This window comes from Hypanus sabinus, chromosome 18 (assembly GCF_030144855.1).
Source record: "Hypanus sabinus isolate sHypSab1 chromosome 18, sHypSab1.hap1, whole genome shotgun sequence".
In the NCBI taxonomy this organism is placed as follows: Eukaryota; Metazoa; Chordata; class Chondrichthyes; order Myliobatiformes; family Dasyatidae; genus Hypanus; species Hypanus sabinus.
The window spans coordinates 43,781,381-43,807,611 of record NC_082723.1 but is presented as its reverse complement, the minus strand read 5'-3'; the positions used below and the strand labels follow the sequence as shown (position 1 = coordinate 43,807,611).

The 26,231-nt window shown below is 40.0% G+C and overlaps 1 protein-coding gene across 4 annotated transcripts in view; it reads left to right on the top strand.

Annotated features, from left to right (window-relative positions):
- The window catches only part of LOC132407564 (astrotactin-2-like), a 1,730,264-nt gene that overhangs the window by 538,487 nt on the left and 1,165,546 nt on the right, over positions 1–26,231 (top strand). The window contains exon 1 of one of the 4 annotated variants that reach the window (XM_059994286.1): positions 7,138–7,259. The exons of the other annotated variants lie outside the window; for them this stretch is intronic. The gene's annotated coding sequence lies outside the window, so the exon portion shown is untranslated. Of the gene's footprint in view, positions 1–7,137; positions 7,260–26,231 lie in introns of those variants that run through there. 4 annotated transcript variants of the gene reach the window in all.

Sequence of the window (26,231 nt, the reverse complement as noted above, 5' to 3'; positions counted from 1 at the left end):
ATTCATTGAATTTAAAGAATTATTGCAAGTCTATGTTGTGTGATGTGTTTCGGGTGGCTATTGAAAATGGACATTTCTGACTTCAGGAGAAATTGACATCTGGACAATTCTCAGCAATGGAATCCTCAGACAACCTGGGGATGTCCTGTATATATTCAATTCAATTCAAGTTTAATTGTCATTTGACCACACATGAATACCCACCAATACAACCAAATGATATATTGTACAATCGGTTCTAATCTTTCTTTACAATTATTATACTATTAATTCAGCATCTTTTATAGCCATCCTTCCTTCCTTCAGCAATGCACCTGTAAACACAGAACCCAATCCCTCACAGTCCTGTGGCAGTAGGACCCCTAACTGGTTGCAGAGTTTGTGCAGAGGCTGCATTGTGTCCCTCAGCAAGGACCTCAATGCACCTGTTAACAGTTTTCACTTACGGACGTCTTCTACACTGAAGGGTCAACAAACGTCACACAGGCTGAAGTGCATCTATTACCAGGTTGATCCTAAAATGCATTCTGGTAGTCTTCCAGTATAAGAAGATATTCATAAGTGAAGGCTGTTAACTGGTATATTCTTCCAGCAGCTGCTGGTGTTTGTCTTCAGAAACAGCCCATGCATCACAGAGTTCTCTGAGATGCAGCTTGATGGAGCCTAATTCCAAGATGAAAATGATTTGTATTATGTACCTCATCCAACTGAATCACTTCCATTTTATGTTTGAAGGATGTTAAATTCAAGTTGATCAATATGCAGATTCACTACGCTGAGACCAAAAGAAAAGTTATAGCAAAGCAGGAAGCGGTTGTTAGAGAAACAGGTATTATGTAACATCTGTACAGAGAGAAGCAAAGTTAACATTTCAGCTCAATGATCTTCAATATGAACTGTAACATGTTAGACTTAGGGCAAGATTTGAAAATGCCAGATAAGCAGGGAAAGGTATGAAGGAAGAGAAGAAGAGATCTCTTTGTATTTAGGCGGAGGGCAGATGACAGTAAACGGCAAAAGGATACAGCAATTGCGCAACAAATTCGGGAAAGAATGATGTAGGAGCCGTGCATCTGTTCTCCATCTGCATTGTATTCTGTTTTTATTGTGATTATTACAGTAACTAGTCACATGAGTAGGGGTGTGGTAAAAGCAAAGGGAATAAGTCAAGTATTCATGCTTTGTTACATTCACTAAACACTCAATAACGCTCAATTATGCTTACCTTATTTTGGGTATTCTTAAGCTTCATCGCTTCAAGATTGTGTGTTTGCTAATTGTAATAAAGGATCGAATACATATCCTTGACTTTTGGAGCAATCATTATTGGAGAGAGGGGGCATCATGCAAGTATAACAAATCTTTAGAGTTGTTGGCAGCCACAATTGTTTTAGTTTTGGTTTGATTTGACCACTACGAATGTCCTTCAATTTTGTAAATCTCTGTTCCGATATAACTTTTCCATCTAGTCGCCATTTCTAATGTATTTGAAATTACATTGTCCTTGAAAAAAAAATTAATTTTGGTTCTAAAGCAAAAGAAAAATCCTTGATTTTAAATGCATTACTTGTGACTTTATGCTTTACACTGATGTTCCCCAAATATGTTTCCTAATCTGATGGTGAAGGTAATTTACTTTTGAATGAAAACAACTTAAGCATGTACAATCATGTTGTGTGTAAGAATGTGACAGCTTGATTTACTAGGACCACCTAGTTAGCCAACGTACAAATATAAGTGCTGCCACAGATGCAGGTGTAGCCACCTAGTCCCTGGTGCCTGTGCCTCCATTCATTAAGATCATGGGTAACCTTTCAGCTCAGCATCACTCTCCCGTACTAACCTCGGATCCCATTAGTACCTTGATATCTAAAAATATGGAAATGGCATGTCATCAGAATGCAGATGATTCACAATGTGATATGAATTTCCAGTAGCTCCTTTTGACTAAAGTAATGAGCAAGGTACAAACCTCGTGCACAGGTTCTTTAATGATTTCGCTACAATACCATTCTTTAGCACGGGTATTTTATTCTGATGTTTTAACCATTGTTGAGCTGACCAATAACATTGGGCAAAATGAACCTTTTTCAGTTGAGACTTTATCCTTAAAATGACTTTATTCATTCCTAAGCTTTCTGTCCCACACATTTTTCAACATTTTACTTGGTTTTAATGACAAATTAAAGAAGAAGATGGATTTTCCTTTGGGGTTCAAAAGAAAGAACCAGGGGCCAGGGACCATATTAATGCAATACTCTCTGTGGCACTGAGGCATTCACCCCTGAACCTGAGTTTGAAGATTGCACAAAATGCACCTGACACTTCAAGGAAGGCCTGCATTTTCAATCTATGCTTCAGTGAACAGGCAACATTGAACCTCAATGCTTTCTGTACCACAAAGATATGATTTCACTATCAGAACAAAGAATTCTTTGTTTTAAAGATATGAGCCTTTACACAAAAAATATTCTGTCCATTTACTTCCAAACACACAATCAACTGTGGAATGTCCATGAAGATCTGAGTAATACCATTAGAATCATAATCAGGTCCAGCATCAGTGACGTATGCCATGAAATTTGTTGTTTTGCAGCAGCAGTACGGTGCAATATATGAACCTTTCTCCGAATTACAAAAATAAGTAGACAGTAAATTACAAAATAAATAAGAGATGCAAAAGGGAGCAAAAAATTGTGAGGCAGTATTCATGGGTTGGTTCATTGTCTGTTCAGAAATCTGACGGTGGAGGGAAATAAACTGCTCCTAAAATATTAACTGTGTCTTCAGGGCCCTCCCTGATGGTAGTAACAAGAAGAGAACATGTCCTTGGTGAAGGGGGTCCTTAAAGCTGGATGCAACCTTTTGAGGCACTGCCTCTTGAAGATGTCCTCAATGCTGGGAAGGCCAGAGTCGATGCTGGAACTGGCTGATTTTGCAACCCTCTTGAGATTTGATCAGATGGTGATGCAACCAGTTCGAATGCTCTCCACGGAACATCTGTAAAAAAAAAAGAAACAGAGTCTTTGGTGACATACCAAATCTCCTCAAACTCCTAATGAAATATAGCTGCTGATGTGCCGCCTTCTTAATTTCATCACTAAGTTGGGCCCAGGAGATATCAGTGGAGATGTTGACACACAGGAACTTGAAACTGCTCACCCTTTCCACTGCTGATCCGTCAATGTGGACTGTTGTATGGTCCTTCCTGGCTTAAAACAGGTCAAATCCTTTTGAAGGATAACATTTGGTTGACAATAAATGTCTCACTGGTTTACTCGGAACTGTTTCCCATGCTCAATGTGCCACCATGTCTTGCAGGATAGATGTGCTGATGGCAAATGAGTTTCTGCATAACTAACTGTAAGGTGGTAGGAATTATCGTCTGGAATAATGATGTCATAAATTCTTATAAAATCATCAAACTAAGTGATATGTGTGTATGAATGCATATTAATAAAATGGCAATGGCAGTTAATAAGATCATATAACATCAAATGAGACACAAATTCATGACTGAATAATAGATAAGGAAATCAGAAAATTTCTGAAACATGTGAAATCTATTCCATTAGACAAAACCTTAATTACATTTTGCAATAAGGCAACTACAACTGAGGATGTTTAGACACTGCAAAAGGTATGAAAATACACTACTAGGTGAGAGTTGTGTGTGTGTGTGTGGGTGTGTGTGTGTATATATATATATATATATATATATACACACACACACACACACACACACACACACACACACACACACACACACACACACACACACACACACACACACACACGGGTTAGTAATCCTGGGGGAGCAAAGGATGTTGGGAATGGCAAGCCTGGAGCACCACGGGAGGGGTATGGGATTGGTGGCAGAGAATGAGTGCCTGGGGGAAAGGCAGACATATCCAGCCCCGAAACACCAGGCAATGTTATTTGATTCCAAACAATTGGTTTATTGATCATCATAGAATGCCCCTCTGGTATTTCCCACTCCCTCCCTTCTCACTTCCCCTTTTCCCAACCATGATTCCCCCCTCCCACTCTCAGTCCACGATAGAGACCCATATCAGAATCACTCACATATGCCATGAAATTTGTTAGTACAATATGTAAAATTACTGTTCTAAAGTTTTAGACATCTTAGTGATATATATGTATCTAAGACTTTAGCACAATACTGTAGTTTCAAAATGTTTGAAATTCTTATTTCTAATTGGTCTCTCTTTGTAAGAAATGAGAATGTTGGTGGTAACCGTTTTGAAGTTGTTTAAAGTTGTAAAGAAGTGAGAGTAGATTTGAAGAAATCCCTTTTACCTGCACATATTCTGAAGACTGAAAATAAAGACCAAAAATAATGAATGTAAAGCAAAAGCCATAAATCCCAAATGAAATTCAGAACATCACTCATAAAATGGTTCCACTATGGAATTCCGTATCACAAGAAATAATTGAACTATCATTGATGCATTGAAGATTAAGCTGACTAATCACATGTGGAGGGAGTGAAGAAATGGGGAGTGGGAGGAGGCTTGTGTAACATCAGCCTGATAGGCAATACAATTGTTTATCCACAATGCCTTCTGTGCAAAATCAAGTAAATAAGAGTTATGGAATTTGGGAAGTTTTGTTAGTGCCTTCAATGTATGCTATTGCGTAGTGTTCTGACTACATGGTGGGGTAATAATAATTATTTCTGTGTATTGTATATGTCATGTTGATTGCTTAAACAAATCTTTGTTTTGTCAAATGTGTACCTGGGAGGGGACCTCAGTGTCTTTTTGATCTTTCTCAAGAGACAGTGAGTTGAAGGAACTGGCTCACCAGTTTGATGTAATGATTGTGCAAATTAGTTGCAATGGCATTCCGAAAGTGATGTGATATCTCCTTATGTAGATTTGACCTGTACATCCAGCAGGACTGCTCACATTCCCCTATGAGTTACAACTTGGCCCATCCCAATAGGGGAATGTAAGGAGCCCCCTTGGAATCCAGCACATTTCTCCTCATTTTGCAAGGATACAGATTGATGATTATAACTTGGCTGTTGGTTGCCTTTATACAACAGCACTGCAGGCTTCACTTATTCAAGCCCAGCTGTCTTCACCATCTAGCATCGATCAGTGATTGGTCCTGTTATGGACCATAACTCGCTCTTTTTACTGCTAACTGCAGTCCTTTAACAGCTTCTGACTTGGCAGACCACTCTCCCCAGCCAGTGCTATTCCAGTTACGATTCTGGGCACAGATTATGTTTCTCTGTTCTGAACGCCGTTGCTTTATTTTCCCGTTGGCTGTGCAGTAGTCTGTTCAAAGCAACAGGAGTGATTTGTGAGTTGGCATGCCATGAAATGATCAGTTATGGTGAACCTGAGCTACCTACCAAGTACAGCAATGATTTTGCCCGTTACAGCTTCTAAGAAAAGTAAGAACTAACATTCTTGGAAGGAGCAAACTGCCCATGAGAGGCTGAGAATTTTTTCTTGATGGACATTTGGAGAGTTCTCCAAACTTTTCACTATGTTATGCATTCCATTAGCATCAGTCTTGGGAAATGGGTTGAAGTATTATCATCAGGTTCCACTGTTGTATTCAGGTACTCAGTGTGAAAAACAGAGGAGTGTGCAGAATGAGAAATGTGTGTGTCCAGTCAGCCACTTGCCACCTGAATAGTTTGCTGTTCCTGCAATTCATGAAAGCTTATTTCTATTTTAAACATGCTCCCCATCCTTTTGTTTCCTGGCTCTCTTCACACTGTCATTTTCTTTCCAGTTGAGCAGGTAGCTGATGGAATATATTTTGCTTTGGCTCTGCACTCTCTGCATTTTTTTGAGCAAATGACATGCTTATTATTTATTACAATGTGGTACTTTGACTTTCAGAGATGATGTGAGGCAGCAGAGGGAGAAAAAGGATGTCCTGGGAATTGGCTACAAAAACAAAATCACATTCTTAGAGCAGAAAAAAATTGCATTGAGTCTAGCCAAAGTGTGCAAGGTTCGTGGAACATGGAACTCATTTAATTGCTTTCAGAATCTATAACACCTGCTTCAAGGCCTGCCCTCCATCTTAATTCCTTGTGCCTTTACTCCTCTTTCTTTCAGACTCCTCTTTTTGAGTCTGGCACTTAACAAGATGTATACTGTATATGTTGGTATAGTTTGTAGGTATTTTTGGAGTGCTAAAGAGGGAGTGGAGGCAAATGCATCACTAGATTTATCTGATAAAATTAAGCTTTGTATAATTCAACTTCCATCTTATTTAAAATACTGCTTGCGGACATATTTTCATTTTTCACAAAATGTGTCTTGAAACTATTAAAATGTACGTGGTGTGTACGGGCTGGTTTGGCCATTCCTGGAGTGTGCTTGGAGGCAATTTGATTCGGCAGAACTAAGGCGAGGTGAGTGGTGACAATGCAGACTTCAGCCGAAGGGGTCCAGACCCGGGCCTGAGAGTGAAGAAAGACCCGAGGTTTGATTGATTTAAGCACCGACCCGAATTGAAAAAGTGGGGAACAGACCGAATTGAGGTGGCAAGGCACCACCCCAAGTGTGTGTTGAAGCAACAGGCTCTGGGTTCGAGAGCAAGGTCAGGATAATTTAAACGCTGGGCCAGGTTGAAAAAGACAGGGTGTCGGGGCCAGAAGCGAGGTACGGGCTGGTTCAGTTCTCTGCTCTGTGAGGTTTACTCAACTCCACACTGAACTTCAATCTGTTATTCCGTGAGGTTTACTTTTCTCTGCATCGGGCTGTGGCTGTGGCCTGTAACTCTCACAGTGTGAACTCACTTTTGCGAACTTCAGCTCCGAATGCTATTTGCTTACTTTTATTGTTTGCACATTCTTTTTTTCTTTTTCTTCCTCTGCATGTTGGGTGCTTGATGGTTTTCTTTTGTTTTAGTGGGTTCTATTGGGTTTCTTTGTTTTGTAGCTGCCTATAAGAAGACGAATTTCAAGGTTGTATAAATATTTTCATAATAAATGAACTTTGACTTTTGACCCATATCTTTCAGTCTCTTATTTGTCCTCTTGGTTATTCAATTGATGTCAAGGAGACTCGTAATATTGTCAAGGGTGCCTGCCACTCTGGCCATTCCCTGTACTGCCTCTGTGAGAAGACGCAGATGCTTGAAAGCCCAGGTTTTCAGACTTAAGTATGGCTTTTTCGCCAATGCTACCAGACTTCTGAACTCGTTGTTTCTTTCACATCCCCCTTCCCAGTAGCACTGCTGCATTCTAAATTCTACCTCACTTGGTAAGTCATTATTATAATTCCCATATTTCTTTTTGCCCTGCTTCAGATTGCGCTGTCTACACCATTCTGTATTTATTGTTGTGTTTTTTTTACTACGTATAATATTTACTCTGAGATTCATGTGAGCAAAGAGTTTCATTGCACTCTTGTGTGTATAACAATAAGGTTATCAGAATCTGATGAGAGGGGTAATGAGAGGTTTAAAACTTGAACTGATTTTTATGTTTTGACCCACAGCCTGTGATAAGGAAGAAAAATATATTTTATGCAAAAGGAAAGTGCTTTCCTAAGATTGAGCTCACTGAAACTGTGAATGACTTGTACACTGCTGTGACCTTGGACAATAATTTATTCACTGTGAACTCCACAACTTAGTTCCTAATTCTTGAAAAGTTATGTGATTGCTGCCTTTGAAGCGACAAATGAGAAGCAAAGCATTTGTAGTTGGGTGAATTTGTCTTTGTAGTTTAAAAAAAAGTATCGGTTTTGTCATCATCACCTACAATCTAGAAAATACAAGTGGAATATCTCAGATCCTTTTCTGTTCTAACTGTAACAGACATGAGAGAATACTTACTTTTGCTTCGAAATTTGATCTGATGATCCAGTTTCTTTTGTCAGCATTAAGCAATTAAAGATCAATCTTTTTTTTGCTCTTGAGTGAATGTGACATTACTGTTTCTGTGTAGTTTTGTATTGCTTTGAACATGCAGCTGAGTACTTCTGGGCTTTACTCAACCTCACAGAGCTATGCAATTTCTGTCTTGAGAATCATTCCATGTGCAGAACTTCAGAAGCAATCTGAGCACAGCCGGATCTCCCCAGTATTGTTCTGGACCAGGACTCCTGAGAAGTAGCCCCACGTTTAAGCAATAATTATTCTTCTCTCTTCCGCACCATAGCCCTCAGTCTCCTGAAACTTTGATTGCTTAGTTTCCCAGTGGAGACTTTGGGAACCGACCCTGCAGCAACGGCAGGTCTAACTCAAACTAAACAAATGTTAAGGGGTCAAGCAGTTCTACTGCAAAACCTTCACTCATAAAATTGATAAGCTTCAGATCCTAGCATGCTGTGAGAAACCAATTGAACTTATAAATGAACTTTAAAATAAACTGCAAGTAGAATTGAGTGCAGGAGTATTATCCACTGGAGATACAATTGACTGACTTTATGGATACACCAACTTGGAGAGTAGTTAGAGCCAAAAAGTCACGTGGGAGTGTTTGTTTAAACTTAACCTCTGTCCTGTCTATCAAACTCCATAGTTTCATTGTCTGAGGTTCCTCTCATAGCCTTTGCTTTTGCATATGTTAATACCAACACTGCTGTTGGGATTAAACCCATTTACTGATCTTTTCAGATGACTGGTAAATCTGGAACCTGGAAACAAAACATCCAGAACAAAGGTTGTGGGTGATACTATGCTACCAGAAGTATGAAAGATTCAAGTGAACCATTTTCTGGATTTACAAATGCAGATAGATATGTGGAAGGGTATCTGAAAGCTTGTGTCAGTGAGATGTCAAGTATCTGGATTGGGTACAGAAAAAAATGTCTTTGGCAGCAAAACTAGGCAGCTTTTTAATGATTGGACTATACATGTAAGGAAAGTATATGTCTCTGGTATTAATAAACCATTAGCATTCATTAGGTTTACTGCTTTGAGAAACATGATCTGTTTTGCCTCATACTGATGGTTTTTGTTTGGATTCAAGAATGATAGTTTGAGAAGTGGCTTCAGCACCGGACTTCGAAGCGAAGGCCTCCCGAGTTTGAATCCAGTCGACTCCAATAAAACCTGGAGAGTGGTGGGCTCCGCAAGGTTTCAAATGCCCAAGACACGCCGTATGATGAGCAATCACCAGAAAGATCGGTGAAAAACTCTTGTCTTGACGGCGCCCCGACGACTCCACCAGGAGTTAAGGGCGCACATACACATACACACAGAAGAGGGCTTCAACTGCCTACTGTTTCATAAGCCCCGTTGGCCTTTGCACCTGTATTTGTTACTTGCTGTCTTAACTAAAATCATCAAGTCCTTGTGATTTCTGTTTAATTTTATATCTTTTATTTTGACTTGCATAGGTTTTCCACGTAATGTGACTATTTAAAGCTGACTCCCAATTAGCGCTGATCGCGGGGTCACTCTGTCTCTGTGTTGGAGTCTGCTATTCCTCCATATCTGGGTTCAGTCATCTGTCAGCACATTCTGTGACATACTGGTTCAATTTCCAACCCATGTTCCTCCCATTCTGCCAGTATTGAACGCATAACCACCTCTAGTCCCCAAACACAATTCTTTAAGTACCAATCTACACTAACCATATGAACTAGCCCTTGGTCTATAGTGTACAATATTCTGGCTGTTCATAGACTCACTGGACACTTCAAAAGTTCAAAGGTTGAAAGGTCCAATTTAATGTCAGAGAAATGTATACAATATACATCCTGAAATGCTTTTTCTTCACAACCATCCATGAAAACAGAGGAGTGCCTGATAGAATGAACAACAGTTAAATGTTCAAACCTCAAAGTCCCCCCCAGCTCCCCTCCCTCCTGCACGTACATGGCAGCAAGCAGCAATTCCCCCTCCCCCCACTGGGGAGAAAAGCATTGGCATCACCACTGAGCTGACAAGCATGAGCATAGCAAAGACACAGTTACCCCAAGGACTTCACATTTTACCTGGTATACGACATACCACAGGCTCTCTCTCTCTCCCAAATCAGGAAGAAGGAGGTATCTCCATTTTCCCAGCGAACCGGGAGACATAACAAATAACTCGCTGGTTTATGATGCTAAATGCCTGTTATGTCACTTTTCTTGAGCTCTGTGCCAGAAGATCTCAAAGATCTCCGGTCTCCGGGCACACAGCTGCAGATATCCTGACTCCCCTGACGACACTCTCTCCTGCCATGACACCGACCCTCGATCTTCCCAGCTCCAGAGCCCTGAGATCCTAGGTTTCCAAATCCAAGCCGGACTCTTAGGCCAAGTCCTTGGCATGCTGAACAATGGCCAGTTATGAAACCCCAAGAGCAGGTCCCATTCCCGCAAAGAACCGAAGTCAGAGTGTAATTCCAGGTCCAGGTCCTCAAAAGAACCCAGAAAGGGAAAAATAAAGAAATTAAAGATGACTATAGAGCTGTTTCCAAAGATGCAAGCAAAGGAGTTGTCATTTAGTGCCATCATTACTCCGCTCCACCTCTTCCGGAATATGTAACTATTACAGAGTACCTGCTTCCAGCTCCATTTTGAACACTCATTCCAAGTTACAACCACCGTCTGGGTGGAAAAAAATTACTTCCTCAGATACTTGCTAAACCTTTTTTCACTTCTGTCCTTAAACCTCTGTCCTTTCAGCCTCAATGTTTGTGAACAACCCACTGAGTGTCCACTTCTCTGCAGAATTTCACTCCCAATATATTTTAAGTGACTGCTTTTATTGAGACATTGAGAAGTCAATGTTGGGACCACTCACAATCTACCTTTTCTCTTGCGATGAAGTGTTTTCAGAGAAATTCTGTGCAGCTTTCTTGCTCTGTGAGTGCAAATTAACATCATTCACCAGTATGCGGACACTCAAATCTATCTAATTTGCTGTGTATTTCCCACAATTTTTATTTCTATTATACAACACACTTCAATATTTATCCTTCTAATCAATGAGATCATGAATGCTCTGTGACCTAACTTCATACACCTGTCAACATCCCATATACCTTAATATATTTGCTATATAAAGATCTGGGATTTACTCCAACTAGGGAATCAATTATGGATTAATAAAAAAACAAAAGCTGCCTCTGTTAATCCTGCACTTAAGGTCCAGGGGACTGTTACATCCAATATCACTAATTAGAATTAGTCCTTGTGCATAAATTAGGAATCATTAAGAAATGCTACTATAGTTGATTAATGCACACAACCTGCTGGAGGAACTCAACAGATCAGGCAACATCAATGGAGCTGAATAAACAATCGACGTTCAGGCCAAGACCCTTCAACGGTATAGTTGAAGTGTGCAGTGAAAAAAATGCACATTAGGTTGTCCAAAGGTCTGATCAAAGATTGGAACTTGCACAATTTTGCCTTTGACAATGTGCAGAGCATTGCTGTTTTGGTGAAGGGTATGGAGGGGTGTGATGAAGAGACAAATCAACAGTCTGTTGCCAGGGTGAAGGCTGGACCATCATTGTTTGCTGTAATGACCTCATAATCCACTCTGTTCTATATAACTGACTTGGTCACCAAAGCAAAATTTAGTTACCTTTAATATTTTAATGCCCATGCAAAATATCATCTTATTTAGCCTTTACTGTGAAAATTCTTAATTCAGTGAAGATATTGTGATGTCACAGCCAAAGAACGAGGGTTTGCAGTTGGTAGTGAAAAATCATCAGGCATTTTCTGGAAGCAAAGTCAGTTTATATTCTAGAGCATAGCAGATTGAAGGGTGATTTGATAAACATGTATATGTTCATGAGGCCTATAGACAGAATAAAGCACAAAGCATCTCCCCCCCCCCCCCCGCACCCCCGGGGAGGAACTGCTAAAAAGAAGAGGCCATAGTTTTGAGATCAGTGGCAAGAAAGGGTATTCAGCTGTAGCTTCTTCATGTGAAAGAAGAAACATATTTGGAATGAGCAACCAGAAATAATGGTTGAGGTGGATACAGATTTGTAACATTTAAAAAGACACCTGGATAAGTACATAGATTGGCCTCTAAACTTCTCCAATCACAGGCATGTAAGTAGCACAAAGCAAATGCTGGTGGAATGCAGCAGGCCAGGCGGTATCTATAGGAAGAAGTACAGTTGATGTTTCGGGCCGAGACCATTTGTCAGGACATCCTGATGAAGGGTCTCGGCCCGAAACGTCGACTGCACTTCTTCCTGTAGATGCTGCCTGGCCTGCTGCATTCCACCATTATTTTGCGTGTGTTGCTTGAATTTCCAGCATCTGCAGATTTCCTCGTACAAGCATATAAGACTATTTATGTAGGCAATGCAAGTTCAGCATGGACAAGCTGTGCCAAAGCACCAGGTTTATTGCTGTTTGACTGGATGGCAGTCTGTTGTAAACTGAGACAGGTTTATTAGTTTACCAAATGACACTTCATTGCATGACTGATGAGTGGTTGCTGGGCCGATTCAGAGTCAACTATCCTGCTGTTTAGTTGCAGTTGCACGTAGAGCAAATCAAAATAGGTGAGCAGATTTCCTTTCCTAAAGGACATGAGAGAACCTACAGATTTTTGCAGTCTTGTCAAGTTGATTGTCATGTACACTAGTACAGTGAAACACACTACAATGAAAAACTTTCTTGTAGCAGCATCGCAGACACATAGGTACAGAAATCTCATTACTTGATGGTCACTTTAACTATTATTAAGATTGCTTAATTCAAATTTTTATTTAATTAACTGAGTTTACATTCTGCACTAGCTCTGAACTATCAGGGGTTCCCCAGACTTGGTATTATTCATCCAGTAAGAAAAGAATGATGAGATTGTTTCATGGAAGATAAACACATCATTGTGGAAAACCATAGCCTTATTTTTTTCTACCTGCAACTGTCTCAGTAAAAAAAACCTTTCCTTAGTTAACTTTCCCAAATTCTCTCTCATTTCAGTAGTGTGGTTGAGCATCCTGTGGCTAAGGTAACAGTATGTTTACATGGTGCCTGAGCAAATTCTTAGGCCAACCCACAAATACTCATGCCTTGGTTTTCTAGTGAGCTGCATGAGATTTTAGGAGGCACATCTATTAACATTTACAAACTGTAATGGAGATGGTGAAACAGGAACCTGAAGGAATGGTCAAATAAGAGTTAGAAACGCCATTGCCAGAGCAGACCTGCTTGCCTTGGGGGAACACAAACAAAATGAATGGAAAATTATATGCTGGAACGAGTGGCATTTGTTACCTGATGCTGTGCTAATGATCCAGGAAAAAGAAACGTCAGCTTTCAATCAGCTTTGTTTGGAATGCATCTTGATTGTGAATTCCGATGCATTACTCATTCCCAGACAAAATTACTCATTTTGTCTCTTTCCAATGCATTTCTTCTTGAATTTCTGTTTAAATAATTAATAACTCTGAAGAGTAAGGAGCACTTGAGATGCTCTTTCCATTCACAGGAATTACAAAATATGAGGTTGACAAATTATGATTCCACTCTCAGAACCAACTCAGGGACCTTGTGTTGCCAGACCTTTCAAAAATGGGCATAATTTTACTACGTTGCATCTGAAAGAAAACTTACAAAATATGTGCATTTATTATGCCTTGAATAGCTATTAATTATCAGATTTTTAAAAAATTTTAAGAGTGGATTGATCAGTGATCCATGGGGCGGCACGGTAGCATAATGTTCATCATAATGCTTTACAGTACAGGAGAACCGGGTTCAATTTCCACTGCTGCCTATAAGGAGTTTGTATGTTCTCCCTGTAACTGCATGGATTTCCTCTGGGTGCACATGCTTCCACAAAGATGTACCGGTTGGTAGATTAGTTGGTCGTCATAAATTGTCCTTTGATTAGGTGAGGATAAAATCAGGGGTTGCTGGGCAGCATGATTCAAAGGGCTGGAAGGGCCTACTCCATTCTGTATGTCAATAAATAAACACTTTAAAATTGATGCGGAAGTATCTTTAACAGATGAGAAAGAATAATGGCCGCATGTAAAGCCTTTCAGGAAACACCGATATGTGCTCAAGCATGGCACTAAATTGAAATAACCTTTGCTCTTTGGTGCAGCATTTTTCTCACCATTATCACTTTCAATTTACTTCTGGTAGGAATTGTTATTGTTACAGAAAGTGAGCATCCTCAGTCAATGGTATTATATTTGGTCCTTCTTTTAGAAGTCAACAGAGCCTAGGCTTGAGGATCTATTACGGTACACTTGCCTTTCATGCCATGTGGACAATTTGACCGATTTCTCATACTCTCTTTTGAGTTGAGCACATTTATCTTCTATACAGGTCGTTTTTCACCAACCTTTTACATTGGAAGCCTCACTTTGACTTTAGAGTAGTTGATATATGGTATCAGGGTAGAAGATTGCAGGATACAATTAAACTGCAAGTTTTATGTCAGTTATTATGCTCCACTCCTTGTTTCCTCGCTTACTCATTACTATGAAGGAGTGAAGAATTAATTAAATGAGTGATACTCAAAAGATGTAGGTGAACTGAACAATATAGTACTTATTTAATGAAACATCAAACACATTAACATACTGAGATTTATTCAGAACCTCATCACCAGAAAATAGGTAGCATACAGCATTGCCAAATTGATGTCAAATTTATCTTACAATGACTGCCTGCTTGATATTTGAAAGAAATCTGATGCTTATTGTACAGAGACAGTAGATGCATAATTAAAATAAAGATGGAAATGTGAGGTTTCACCTACTGTTTATTTACTTTGTAAGTTTTGCAGAGCTTGTGAAGATGCATCAGGAAGTTAATATCAGGAGCAAAAATATTCAAGTGTGAATAAACTGTAGGTGGTTTGCAAAGCACATGTGCTTTTTTATTGTCTTAAAGCCTTGCAGTAATTTTTCAGGAATGAAACAATCACACTGAACTATTGCCGATGAATGTGTATCTATTTGTATATTCAGTTTGCACATAGCTTTTAATTCTTTGCTTTTTAAGGACATTTCTCATGTGAATGCTGGAGTTTCCTCATTATCCAGTGCTTAAGCTAGATTGAATCAGAATCAGGTTTAATATCACCAGCATATGCTGTGAAATTTGTTGTTATGTGGCAGTTTTACATTCCAATATATAATAATAAAAAAAGTCTTGTGAGTTTCTGAGATCCCAAGGCTGGTGCTGTTTGGAGTGTCACCGTCTGGAACTTAGCTCCTGGTAGAGTCGTCCATGGTGGTAAGTTCAAGGGGGAGATTCCAGACAACAAACAATCCAAACAAGAGCGCATCGGTTGAGTTTGTGAAAGATAACACACCACAATGACAGTGAAGGGGGAGGAAGGATGTGGCAGTGAAGGGTCCCCAGTCATCTTGGATTGCATCCTAATCGACCCGGATCCTGATCTGCTTGTGCATCATCTTCCCCACGTTAAGCAAAGACATGCGCAGGCATTCTCCATTAATGGAATCCACCCTGACATCTTGGATATGTGCATCCTGGATCAGCCTCTACAACTACCAGAGGACCCACCAATAGAGAATCCCTTAGGAGACATCGTACATAATTCAGTGGTCACACTACTATGTGTAAATTGTAACAATGCCCACTGTAGACATTGATTGAAGCTCTCCAGCCACCAGACTGCCACTCTGAGAAATGGGAGCAGATATTTTAGTTTCGAGTTAGGACAAGAGTGTATATTAGTGCCTGGTCACAGAGCCAGAAGAGAAGTGGTGAGGCTGTAACTGATATATGGGACCAGGCAGAAATGATACAGGAACTTGGAGAAACTGCAGACCATAATAATATATACAATTGCCATGGAGATTGGAGGCTAAAATAACAAGTCCTGGACACGCTATTGGGCATTTTTTAAGAGAATGAGGCAAAGGTGAAAGCTACATGGCCATTATTGTGATGGTATTGGTTTTGCTGTCTGCTAAGTTCTGAGTTCAAACAAGGGTCATAAGTCCTCTCCAATACAGATAGCAACAGCCACCCCCACTGAAGGGAGATTATACTGTCGCGACCTTCTCTTCAAAGGATAGATCACTTCCCTGTTTATCCTTCACGGTGAGTTTAGCTGCCAAGGCACACCATTTGTGTGGTGGGTCCCTACTTCCTAACATGGAGGAGATACTTCTGGCTACCAAGTCGTTTTAAACACCGTACTTTTATATTTCATCATACCCATTCAAATTTAGATATAATTCTTAATCCACATTTAAAACTCTCAGAGGATTTCAATCTTATAAAAGATTTCCAAATTAAGAAATTATTTCTGAAACACAAAGGATTTCCAAGACACAAGTGCAATTCCTATCAGCTTGTACAATTCTAATCATCTAAAAAGACATACCTACAAGTTGCAGACAAACTAGTTGCCTATAACAGAAATCAAAGTCAGAGGAATGTATTCTATTCTCCCCATCTTTCTGTCATCCTTCTTGACCATTCCTAACAAGCCTGACTACTTTCTTACATTTGTGCTGTTTTTTCTGCTACTTGGTAACTTCACAAGCTTGCAGTTTTTCTCAAATACCTTTGCTGGGAAATTTACATGGTCTAAAAGCTTTTCGGAACAGAGATCCCAGGCATGAAAAATTAATGCTATGAGGGCTGACTCTCTGAGAACACAGATCTCACAACTATTGATAGATCAGCTATTTGATGTGCTAAGTGATAGTATCAATCTATTCTGCAAGCTTCCCTTAACTAAATAATTTAAGACAGTGTTGTCTCGTTTGATGCAAGCCTAATTAACATAACCCAATTGTCTTACACTGCATTTCTTGAGCAGCCAGCCCCATGTTTGCCAGAAGCCTGTGTTCTTTCGTACTACTAGGTTGAAAAGCTGTTCTTTTAACTTCAGGTTGATCATTATTTGCAAGTTATATGAAGAACTGAAAACTGGCCTTGTTTATGAGAAGAAGTTGAGTAAGGACTGTTGGCTGGGAGTTTAATTTTCTCCAAAAAAAAAACTCGTTGACCTCAGGAAGAGCCATCTGTTGAGTTGGAAAGCTGAGATTGGTTTAAAAAAATCCCCAGGCCCTGGATAGTGAATATCCATCACACTATCCATTGTCCCCGTAGTTGTGTGACAAATCTAGAGGGAGCTGAATTAAATAGAATTATCCTTGCATTGTTGTCAGTGGACAATTGATGACTAGTGTGGACTCAGTGGGGTGAAGTGGATGTTTCTCTGCTGTGTACCTCTATGTTTAAGCCACTGAAGGGCATGTGTATAATAAAGAAGTCTGAGGAATATCATTGTTCTGAAGAAAATTACATTTGGAAAAAACAAAATAGTCTGTGATCAAGCTTCAAGCTCAAGGTACACTTTAGAAGTGATCTTTTGGGCATCAGTCACTCATATGCAGGCCACTTGGTGCTATGTATAATGAATGCTGAACTAAATTAAGGACCAAAAATCCCTTTTGGTAGAAGCAGTTATTGTGTGTGTCACGGCAGCTCTGAAATTTTTGACATTTTGAGTCAAAACACTCCATCAGGACAATTTTTTGGTTAACCCCAGTTAAAAGAATATGGTACAAGGAAAACTGGCTAAGAATGTGTTCGAAAAGGATAGGTGGGGCTAGCAAATAAACGGAGACAGGATCGGAGTCAAATAACGTTAGGGAACGTGAAATCTTTGATCTTGCTGTTAATATAAATGTTTATTAGAATGCCCATCCTGGGCCTAGATACGAGAGTTTGGTCAGGTTTCAGACAAAACTTAGTCACGGGCTGTGTTTGTGATTGGAACTGAGCTTTTAAATTATATTCTCAGGGGAAAGGGAGGCAGGAATGGCACTGAAAATGATTTGTGAAGCACACAGACATAATTACAGAATCATAGAGTCTAGGAGGACAGAAACAGGCCCTTCTGACCCCCATGGCCATGCCTAGCATCAAGTGACTGTCTATGCTTTTCCTGTTTAGTGGCACTTGGATTTTTAACCTTACATGTGATGACAACTCAGATACTCATCTTGATATTATGTAAGTACCTGTCTGACCTGTCCACACAGGCAGTGCATTACAGAGTTCAACCTTCCCTTCAATGAAGCATTCTTCATCAATCCCCTGTAAGCCTTCCCCTCCTTCAAAACGAATGGATACCCCTTCTCTGGAGAAAGACCTGTGAGGAGATTTCAGGGTTAAGTTCTTTACGCAGAGAGTGGTGAGCGCATGGAATGGGCTGCCGCCAACAGTGGTGGAGACGGATAGGATAGAATCTTTTAAGAGACTTTTGAATAGGTTCATGAAGCTTAGAAAAATAGAGGGCTATGAGTAACCCTCGTAATTTCTAAGGTAGGGAGATGTTCAGCACAACTTTGTGGGCCGAAGGGCCTGTATTGTGCTGTAGGTTTTCTATGTTTCTAGTATGCCCTTCCTGATTTTGTATCCATCCATTAAGTCGACTCCCATCTCAATGAACATGAATTGCATTGAACTGCTGCTGGAAGGTTAATAAACTTTATATTTGCTGGTGGTATTAAACCTGATTCTGAATCAATGTTTTGGAAACAGTTTCTTCTCCTCTGCCACCAGTTTTCTGACCAGACCATGAACTCATGAGCACTATCTCACTGTTCCTCTTCTGCACAGCATATTTATTCATTTACTTTTAATTATAACTAATTGTAGTTAGTTATGTTTGCACAATACTGTTGCTGCAACACAGCAAATTTCACAATTAATGTCAGTGTTAATAAATCTGATCTGGATTCTGTTTCTGAGGAATTTAAGGGACATGGAAACCGAGGATTAAAATGAATGCGGATCATACAACTTTTATATTTGGAAACATGAGAATTGTGTTGCTTGAATCTGAAGCCACAAACAGCTGGAGGAGCTCAACAAATGTGGCAAAATATGCAGATGAAAATAGACAGCCATTGTTTCAGATTAAGACCTTTCATCTGAAGTGGAAGATAGAGGGGAGAGAATAAAGTGATGAGGGAGAGGGTGAAATGGATGCATCCTTTAACCTTTCTCCTCATGTCTTTATACACATCAGGAAGGGGCTCGACCATTTCCCTCTGCATATGCTGCCTCATCCACTGTGTTCTTCCATTTGTTTATTTGTTGCAGCCTTTATACTTGGCGTAATTCCTAGTTAGTACCAATATTTAATATCATCTGAATTCAGCAAAAGAGCCAACATCTAAATGAGTATTTGCTCAAAGCAACATTAATATTCAGGGCCACCTGGCTTACTCTGTAAACTTTATGCAAGCAAATACTTTCCTTGTACCCTGGTGTCTATTTTTCAACAGACTAACCTGAATCGAGATCCACTCCTTTTGATTCATGTCCTTGAATCACCCAGAATCTTTATGATCTCAGTCAGAATGAAAACAAAGAGAATGTCCTACTCACAACAACTAGGGATAGGCAATAAATGCTGGCTTAGCCAATGACACCAACATCCCACAGATGAATAAATAAATATGCTGGTGATATTAAATCTGGTTTCAATTCTGCTTCTGAGCTCTGTTTCCTGTTTATTTTCTCATTCGCAATCCTCAGTTCTTCTCAAAATACCAAATACTTTGTGGTGTAAGAAAGACAAACTCAAAAAACTGCTCCACTACTAAAACTGGTATGTTAATGTTACGATAACAGAAGCACAGTCATTCAAACAGAATATTTAATAGATTGGCATAAGCGAATGAAGTTAGGTATTATTAATCATTGTTACGGGCATAATACAAAACAAGTAAATGTGATGGAGGGTAGCTCAGAACAGTGAGATATACGTAAGAGCACTCTATGGATAAGGATTTCTCTTAAATTACTATTTACTTTGTGCTCTTTGATTGGCTTACAGCAAGCCTTGCAATTATAATGAAAGCACATTTTCAAACTAGGAAGAATTAACAATTATGATAGTTCTGTGTGAGAAAGTGGGTTAAAAACTATTTACAGTCCAACCAACTTGGATTCAAATTCACCCTAAACTAACTGGGCAGATGCTAAGAAATGAAAAAAAATGCTTGAGTTATGATAAGTGGAAACAGTTTTAAGTCAGTCCTTGATCAACACAAGCCAATCGTCTAAATCATTTGAACAGAACATGAACTAACCTATTGCCAAGTAAATTTGCAGGGATAACTATGGTTTAACATTACCAGCATATGTCATGAAACTGACTAACTTTGCGACAGCAGTACAATGCAATACATGATAATAGAGAGAAAAACAAAATGTATTATAGTAACTGTATAAATATTATTAAATAGTTAAATAGGTAGTACAAATAATAGGAAATAAAAACGCAGTAAGGCACTGTTCATGGATTCAATGTCCATTGAGAAATCACATGGCAGAGGGGAAGAAGCTGTTGCTGAATCATTGAGTGTGTGCCTTCAGGCCTCTGATGGTAGCAATGAGAAGGTGGCATAGATGTTTGTGGTGGGGGTTCTTAACAATGGACACCACTTTTATGAAGCATCAGTCCTTGAAGATGCCCTGTATACTATGGAGGCCAGTGCCCATGATGGAGCTGACTAATTTTACAACTCTCTGCAGTGTACTTTGATCCTGTACAGTTGCTCCCCCATGCAGCCTGTGAGTGTGAGTCTTCAGGCTCCTGTATACCCTCCCTGATGGTAGCAAGGAGAAAAGGGTATATCCTCAATGGTAAGGATCCTTTATGTTGGATACCGCCTTCTTGAGTCACTTATCATCTGGACTCTGTCTACTTTCTCTGCAGGTTTTGTGTTTTAAAGTCTTTAAACAAATGCACGTTTATGGGCCAAAACGAAGATGATATTGGATTGATTAATCCCATTTTAGAGTTTTGGAATGCATTTGCCTCATTTTTGCATGGGTTTGCCTTCAAGCTCCATTTAGATCTCCTGCAGTTAGTTATCCTTATGAGTTTTTATCAGAATTCCCTGCTCCAAGTTAATCCTAGAAATGCTGCAGAAATGATTTGCATGTTATCCACTAACTCCATTTAAGCCTCCACTATCTCTTCAGATATTCTAAATATTGATGAATAGCATCAGATTTCTGCAATCTCTACAAGAGTCTTAACAATTTAAAAGCAAGAAGCTAGTATAGTTTACAAAGTTTATTTGATGTATAGTGGGCATCTGGTGTCCAGTTTGCTACATTCTATTAGAAGGTCAATTCAACTTAATTCAAAACATGATACTTCAAAGTTAAATCTTTCCCTACAGCTGGCAAAACTACTGTGGGGTGAATTGTTAAAAAGCTTGCCTGCCAGCTATGTTGATAATGACTCTAGATTGGAAATATAAATGCAATCAATCTCCTTAAAAGTAAAAATTGAGGCATTTAATCTTGTAATATTTCCCTTTTGTTTCTGAAGGAATAATTTTCATTTATTGCATTTTATATTTATAGAATCATCTTTCTCTTCTGATGCCAAGTGCACTAACAGTCAGTTGAGGGAACGCTTGTACCTTTGTCAATTATGTATATATAAATTGTGGGTGATATTCAGGCTTTAATTCAGACAATACTTTACAATTAAATGGATTTATCATGGCGGTGTTTCAGAATTGACTAGTCTAACATCCAAGTATAACAATCAATTATGTTTGGGTCGCTGGAGGGAGCTTTTAGTTGAAATCTTCTAACTTTGATTCGGGGATGATTTTCGGAGTCAATGTGAGTGGAAATGAAAAATTGATTTTAGTTTTAATGGGAAAAGACTCGTAGACCAACTGAAGGTATCCAATAAATTGAGTTAACATTTTGATGTAGAAAGATGAAAGTCCAATGTATTTTGCTTTGTCTAGATGTACATTAGGAACAAACTGAGTAACAGAATCAGATTTGTGCTATTTGCCTGAACTGGATGTAAAACCAACAAATTATAGAGCATTAATGTTCAGAAAAGATAGCTTTTGAATTTAATTTCAAAGGCATTTCACCAATAATCTTTTTGAAGCACATAAGATCTGCTGTGACACCAGATTTTTCCACTATTGGGAAAATCTTGGACAAAGAGACATTTAAAACTGAGATGTTTAGGACTTTTTTTCTGCAGAAACTGGTGAACCTCTGCAATTATCTAACCTGGAGGCTGGACCATTGCGAGTATTTAGATAATAAGATAAATTTTTGAAGGATCCAGAAATTGAGGGCTACAGTGAACTGACATAGAACAGGAGATGAGTCGTGGGGCAAATAAGGAATAATTACCTTAAACAGTAAGGTCGGTTTCAGGAGCCAAATGGCTTATTCCTGCTCTTATTTTCTTATGTTCAATGGCACAGCAATTTAGTGATGCTACATCTTCCCTGTATCTACAACACACACAAATGCTGGAGAAACTCATCAGGTCAGGTAACATCTATGGAAGTGAATAAACAGTTGATACTTTGGGCTGAGATCCTTTAAAGATATCACATGGTAACAGGCCCTTCTGGCCTAATGAGGCTGCTCTGCACAATTACACCCACATGACCAGACAACCTACTAATCTTTATGTCTTCAGAATGTGTGAGGAAACCAGAGCACCTGGAGGAATCCTACTTGGTCATGGGGAGTATATACAAACTCCTTCCAGACAGTGAACCTGGGTCACAGGTACTATAATAGCATTATGGTAATTGCTGTCTAACTGTACTGCACATACCTTTTCTAGTATTCTCCTCAAGACGTTTACATCCTGTTCTTCGACTACAGTTCAGCATTCAATACCATAATTCCATCCAGGCTTGTCAGGAAGTTCAGAGACCTCGGCCTTGATCCTGCCTTGTGCAGCTGGATCCTAGACTTCCTGTCAAATCACCGGCAAGTGGTTGGAGTGGGCTCCCTCACCTCCACCCCTCTGACTCTCCACACAGGAGCCCTTCAGGGCTGTGTACTAAATCCCCTCCTTTGCTCCCTGTATACTCATGACGGTGTCACCACCCACAGCACTAAACTGCTATTGAAATTTGGCAACGATACTACATTGATTGGCCTTACCTTAAACAATAACGAGGTGGTCAACAGGGAAAAAGTCATCTCTCTGACTGTGGTGTCAAGGAAACAACCTCTCTCTTAATCTTGCAAAAACAAAGAAGCTGGTTGTGGATGACAGGAGAAATGGAGATGGGCTAATCCCTATTGACATCAATGGATCTGGGGTTGAAAGGGTAAACAGCTTTAGGTTCCTCAGTATCCACATCACCGAGGACCTCACGTGGTCTGTACACACCAGCTGTGTGGTGAAAGAGGCACTGTTGTGCCTCTTTCACCTCAGACAGTTGAGGAAGTTTGGTATGGGCCCCCAAATCCTAAGAACCTTCTACCAGGGCACAACTGAGAACATCCTGACTAGCTGCATCACTGCCTGGTATGGGAACTGTACCTCCCTTAATTGCAGGATTCTGCAGAGAGTGGTGCAGACAGCCCAGCTCATCTGTAGTTGTGAACTTCCCATGATTCAGGACATTTAGGAAGACAGGTGTGAGAAAAGGGGCCTGAAGGATCACTGGAGACCTGCATCTCCCCCAACCACAATCTATTCCAGCTGCTATCATCCGGAAAACGGTACTGCAGTATAAAATCCAGGATTAACAGGCTCCAGAACAGCTTCTTCCACCAGGCCATCAGAGTGAATAACTCATGCTGATTTGAGTGTACTTCTATGTGTTGCATTGACTGTTCTATTTATTACAAATTACTATGATTGCACATTCCGCAATGTGTATGTGAAGGAAATAAGAAATAAAGTTAATTCTATTCAATTCCTTATTAAATTCTTGGCCGAATGTAAATCTATAAAATTAAAGGAATTCTGAAAGGGTGGGAGAAGCAGATTTGGAAAAACTTTCAGAAATAAACCAAAAGCAGCTGCTTACAGGGCACAAGGAAGCAGGTCAATTTGGTTGACTCTTTCAGCAAGCCAGTGCAGATTTGTATCAGAATCAAGTTTCTGATCATCACTGATCTATGTCATGTAGTTTGTTTTGTGGCACCAGTACAGTGCAACACATAAAAAAAATTATTATAAGATAAACTAAAAACAATAAATAGTGCAAAGGAAGAATAGTGAGGTAGTGTTCATGGATTGTTCAGAAATCTGATGACAGAGGGAAAGGGATTGTTCTTAAGTGTGTGTTTTCAGGCTCCTGTTCTCTCTCCCTAGTGATAATAATGAGAAGAGGGTATGTCCTGGGTGGCGAGGGTCCACTTCTACGACTATCTCATACTCTAATGGTTTGGCATGGCCTCTAAGTGACTCCAAATGTTCAGCTGGTTTTGTGTTTCCAAGTATGAACACGTAGACACAAGAGGTTCTGCAGATGCTGGGAATCTAGAGCAATACAAACAATGTGTTGGAAGTGCTCAGCAGGTCAGGCAGCATCCATGGTTGGAAATAAGCAGTCGACATTTCGGGCTGAGGCTCTTCATCAGGCTCAACCCCAATTTACTGCTGCAGTTCTCCTCCACCTTCACTGCTGATGTGATGTGCCGTCATTCTCCACCAGTCAGGTCCTGGTTGAATCGTTTTTGGCCTGGAACATCTCCCTTTACCTTTCCGCTATGGGTGACCCTACAATAAGCTGAGTCGATAGCTGCACACGGAGTCCATTTAAGCTGTCTACTGCAAGAGCACCTTATTCTCAGAGCAGTAATTAGTGGGGAACTTAGCCAGTCAGTTCTACACTGGCCTGGGAACCAGAGGCATGACTACATTGCAGTTTTTTTCTTTGACTGTGCAGCTGCATCAGCATTCAGTGGCTATTGTTGGATAATGTGCTGATATGCTCAGTACTGCCGGGGGTGACCTTGTGCAGTCTTTAGGAGCAGGTGCAGCTTGAGAGTGAATGCTGCAGTAAATTTGAATACAGCTTGTGATAAATATGACATTGTTCAGTGCAGAGCATTAAGTCAGTGACATTAAAATAAATCTAATCCTTTTGGCTATGGGAAGCAGCTTTAGCTGATGGCTGCAGATTTCTCCCCCTGGAAGCATTGAACATTTGCAAACAATTTCAGTCACTAAGAACCAAGGTTTAATAAATAGGAACAAATATTTGAAAGAAAATGTGCTGAACAGTTTGAGCCATTGAGGCCGGTTCTTGGGTGAATCCATTCTGCTTAACCAGCTCAGGGAAAGTTCTCCACGAACGTGCCCTGATGTCTAGATGTGATCACAGGTTTCTTGAATCCATCTCTCATCTTTACAGACTTGGCTGGCTGACAAGTCAGCACATTTTATTAAATACCATGTTTCAGTTGACACTTGGCATTTTCTCAGCCTCATGAAGTGCTGACACTTCACTGCTGTCACTTTTGCGTGCACCTCACCGCCCTCTCTAATTGGAGCGCCATTTTCCCAATCTGCTGTCCCTGTTTTTGATTATTCGTGGTAGATACTGGCTTCAGGATGGATCTCTGCCCTTGATCGGATAATGGCAGAGAGAAAGCGGTCAAATCGGTTTAAAATAACCAAAAAAAAAAAAAAACAAGGTCCTTTAAAGCTCTGACGTGATCGGTTGTATTTGATGTTTGCAATGAAGGTAGCATGCTAACTTTCTGCTGCCTATTCCTTAGCCTCCAGCAAGTGCAATTTATTGGGGGGAAGCATAAGGAGGAGCCAACGGAGTGAAGCAATAGTATAAGTTAAAGCTGTTGTATACTGCTAGATGCTTGTATTCACCTGTCAGAGGGAGATTTATAAAGGCTGGAGCAGATGTTTTGGTTGTCAACATTTTGGATTCACCACCAATCAGAACATAAGCCAATTGCAGGTAGTTTGGCTGCAAGACCAGACGAGAGGGCAGGTGTATTGCAGTGAATAATTCACTTCCTAAAACCTCATAGAAACAAGCCCTTCAGCCCATCCAGTCCATGCCAAACCACTTAAATGGCCTAGTCCTGTTGACCTGCTCCAGGATCAAAGGCCTCCATATCCCTACCATCCATGTACCTATCCAAACGTCTCTTCAATGTTTCAATCAAACTTACATGCACCACTTGCATTGGCACCTCATACTACAATCCCGTGACCCTCTGAGTGAAGGCTTTTCCCTTCATCTTCCCCTTAACCCATCACCTCTGGTTGTAGCCCTACCCAACCTCAGTGGAAAAAGCCTGCTTGCATTTACCCTGTCTAAAGTATTTACTGGTTTTTACTGGTTAAAGTCTTCACTGGTCAAGAAAGTAATGGACACAGTTCACTTGCTTGAACTAGTGCAGCCCCAACAACATTCAGAGCTATTTTGACAGAGTAGTCCATTTTCTGGCACTTCCTGCACCCAATCAAGCTTTCACTTGCACTAATATTGGCGTAATACAGCTGCTGTGTTTACCATCTGTAAAGCA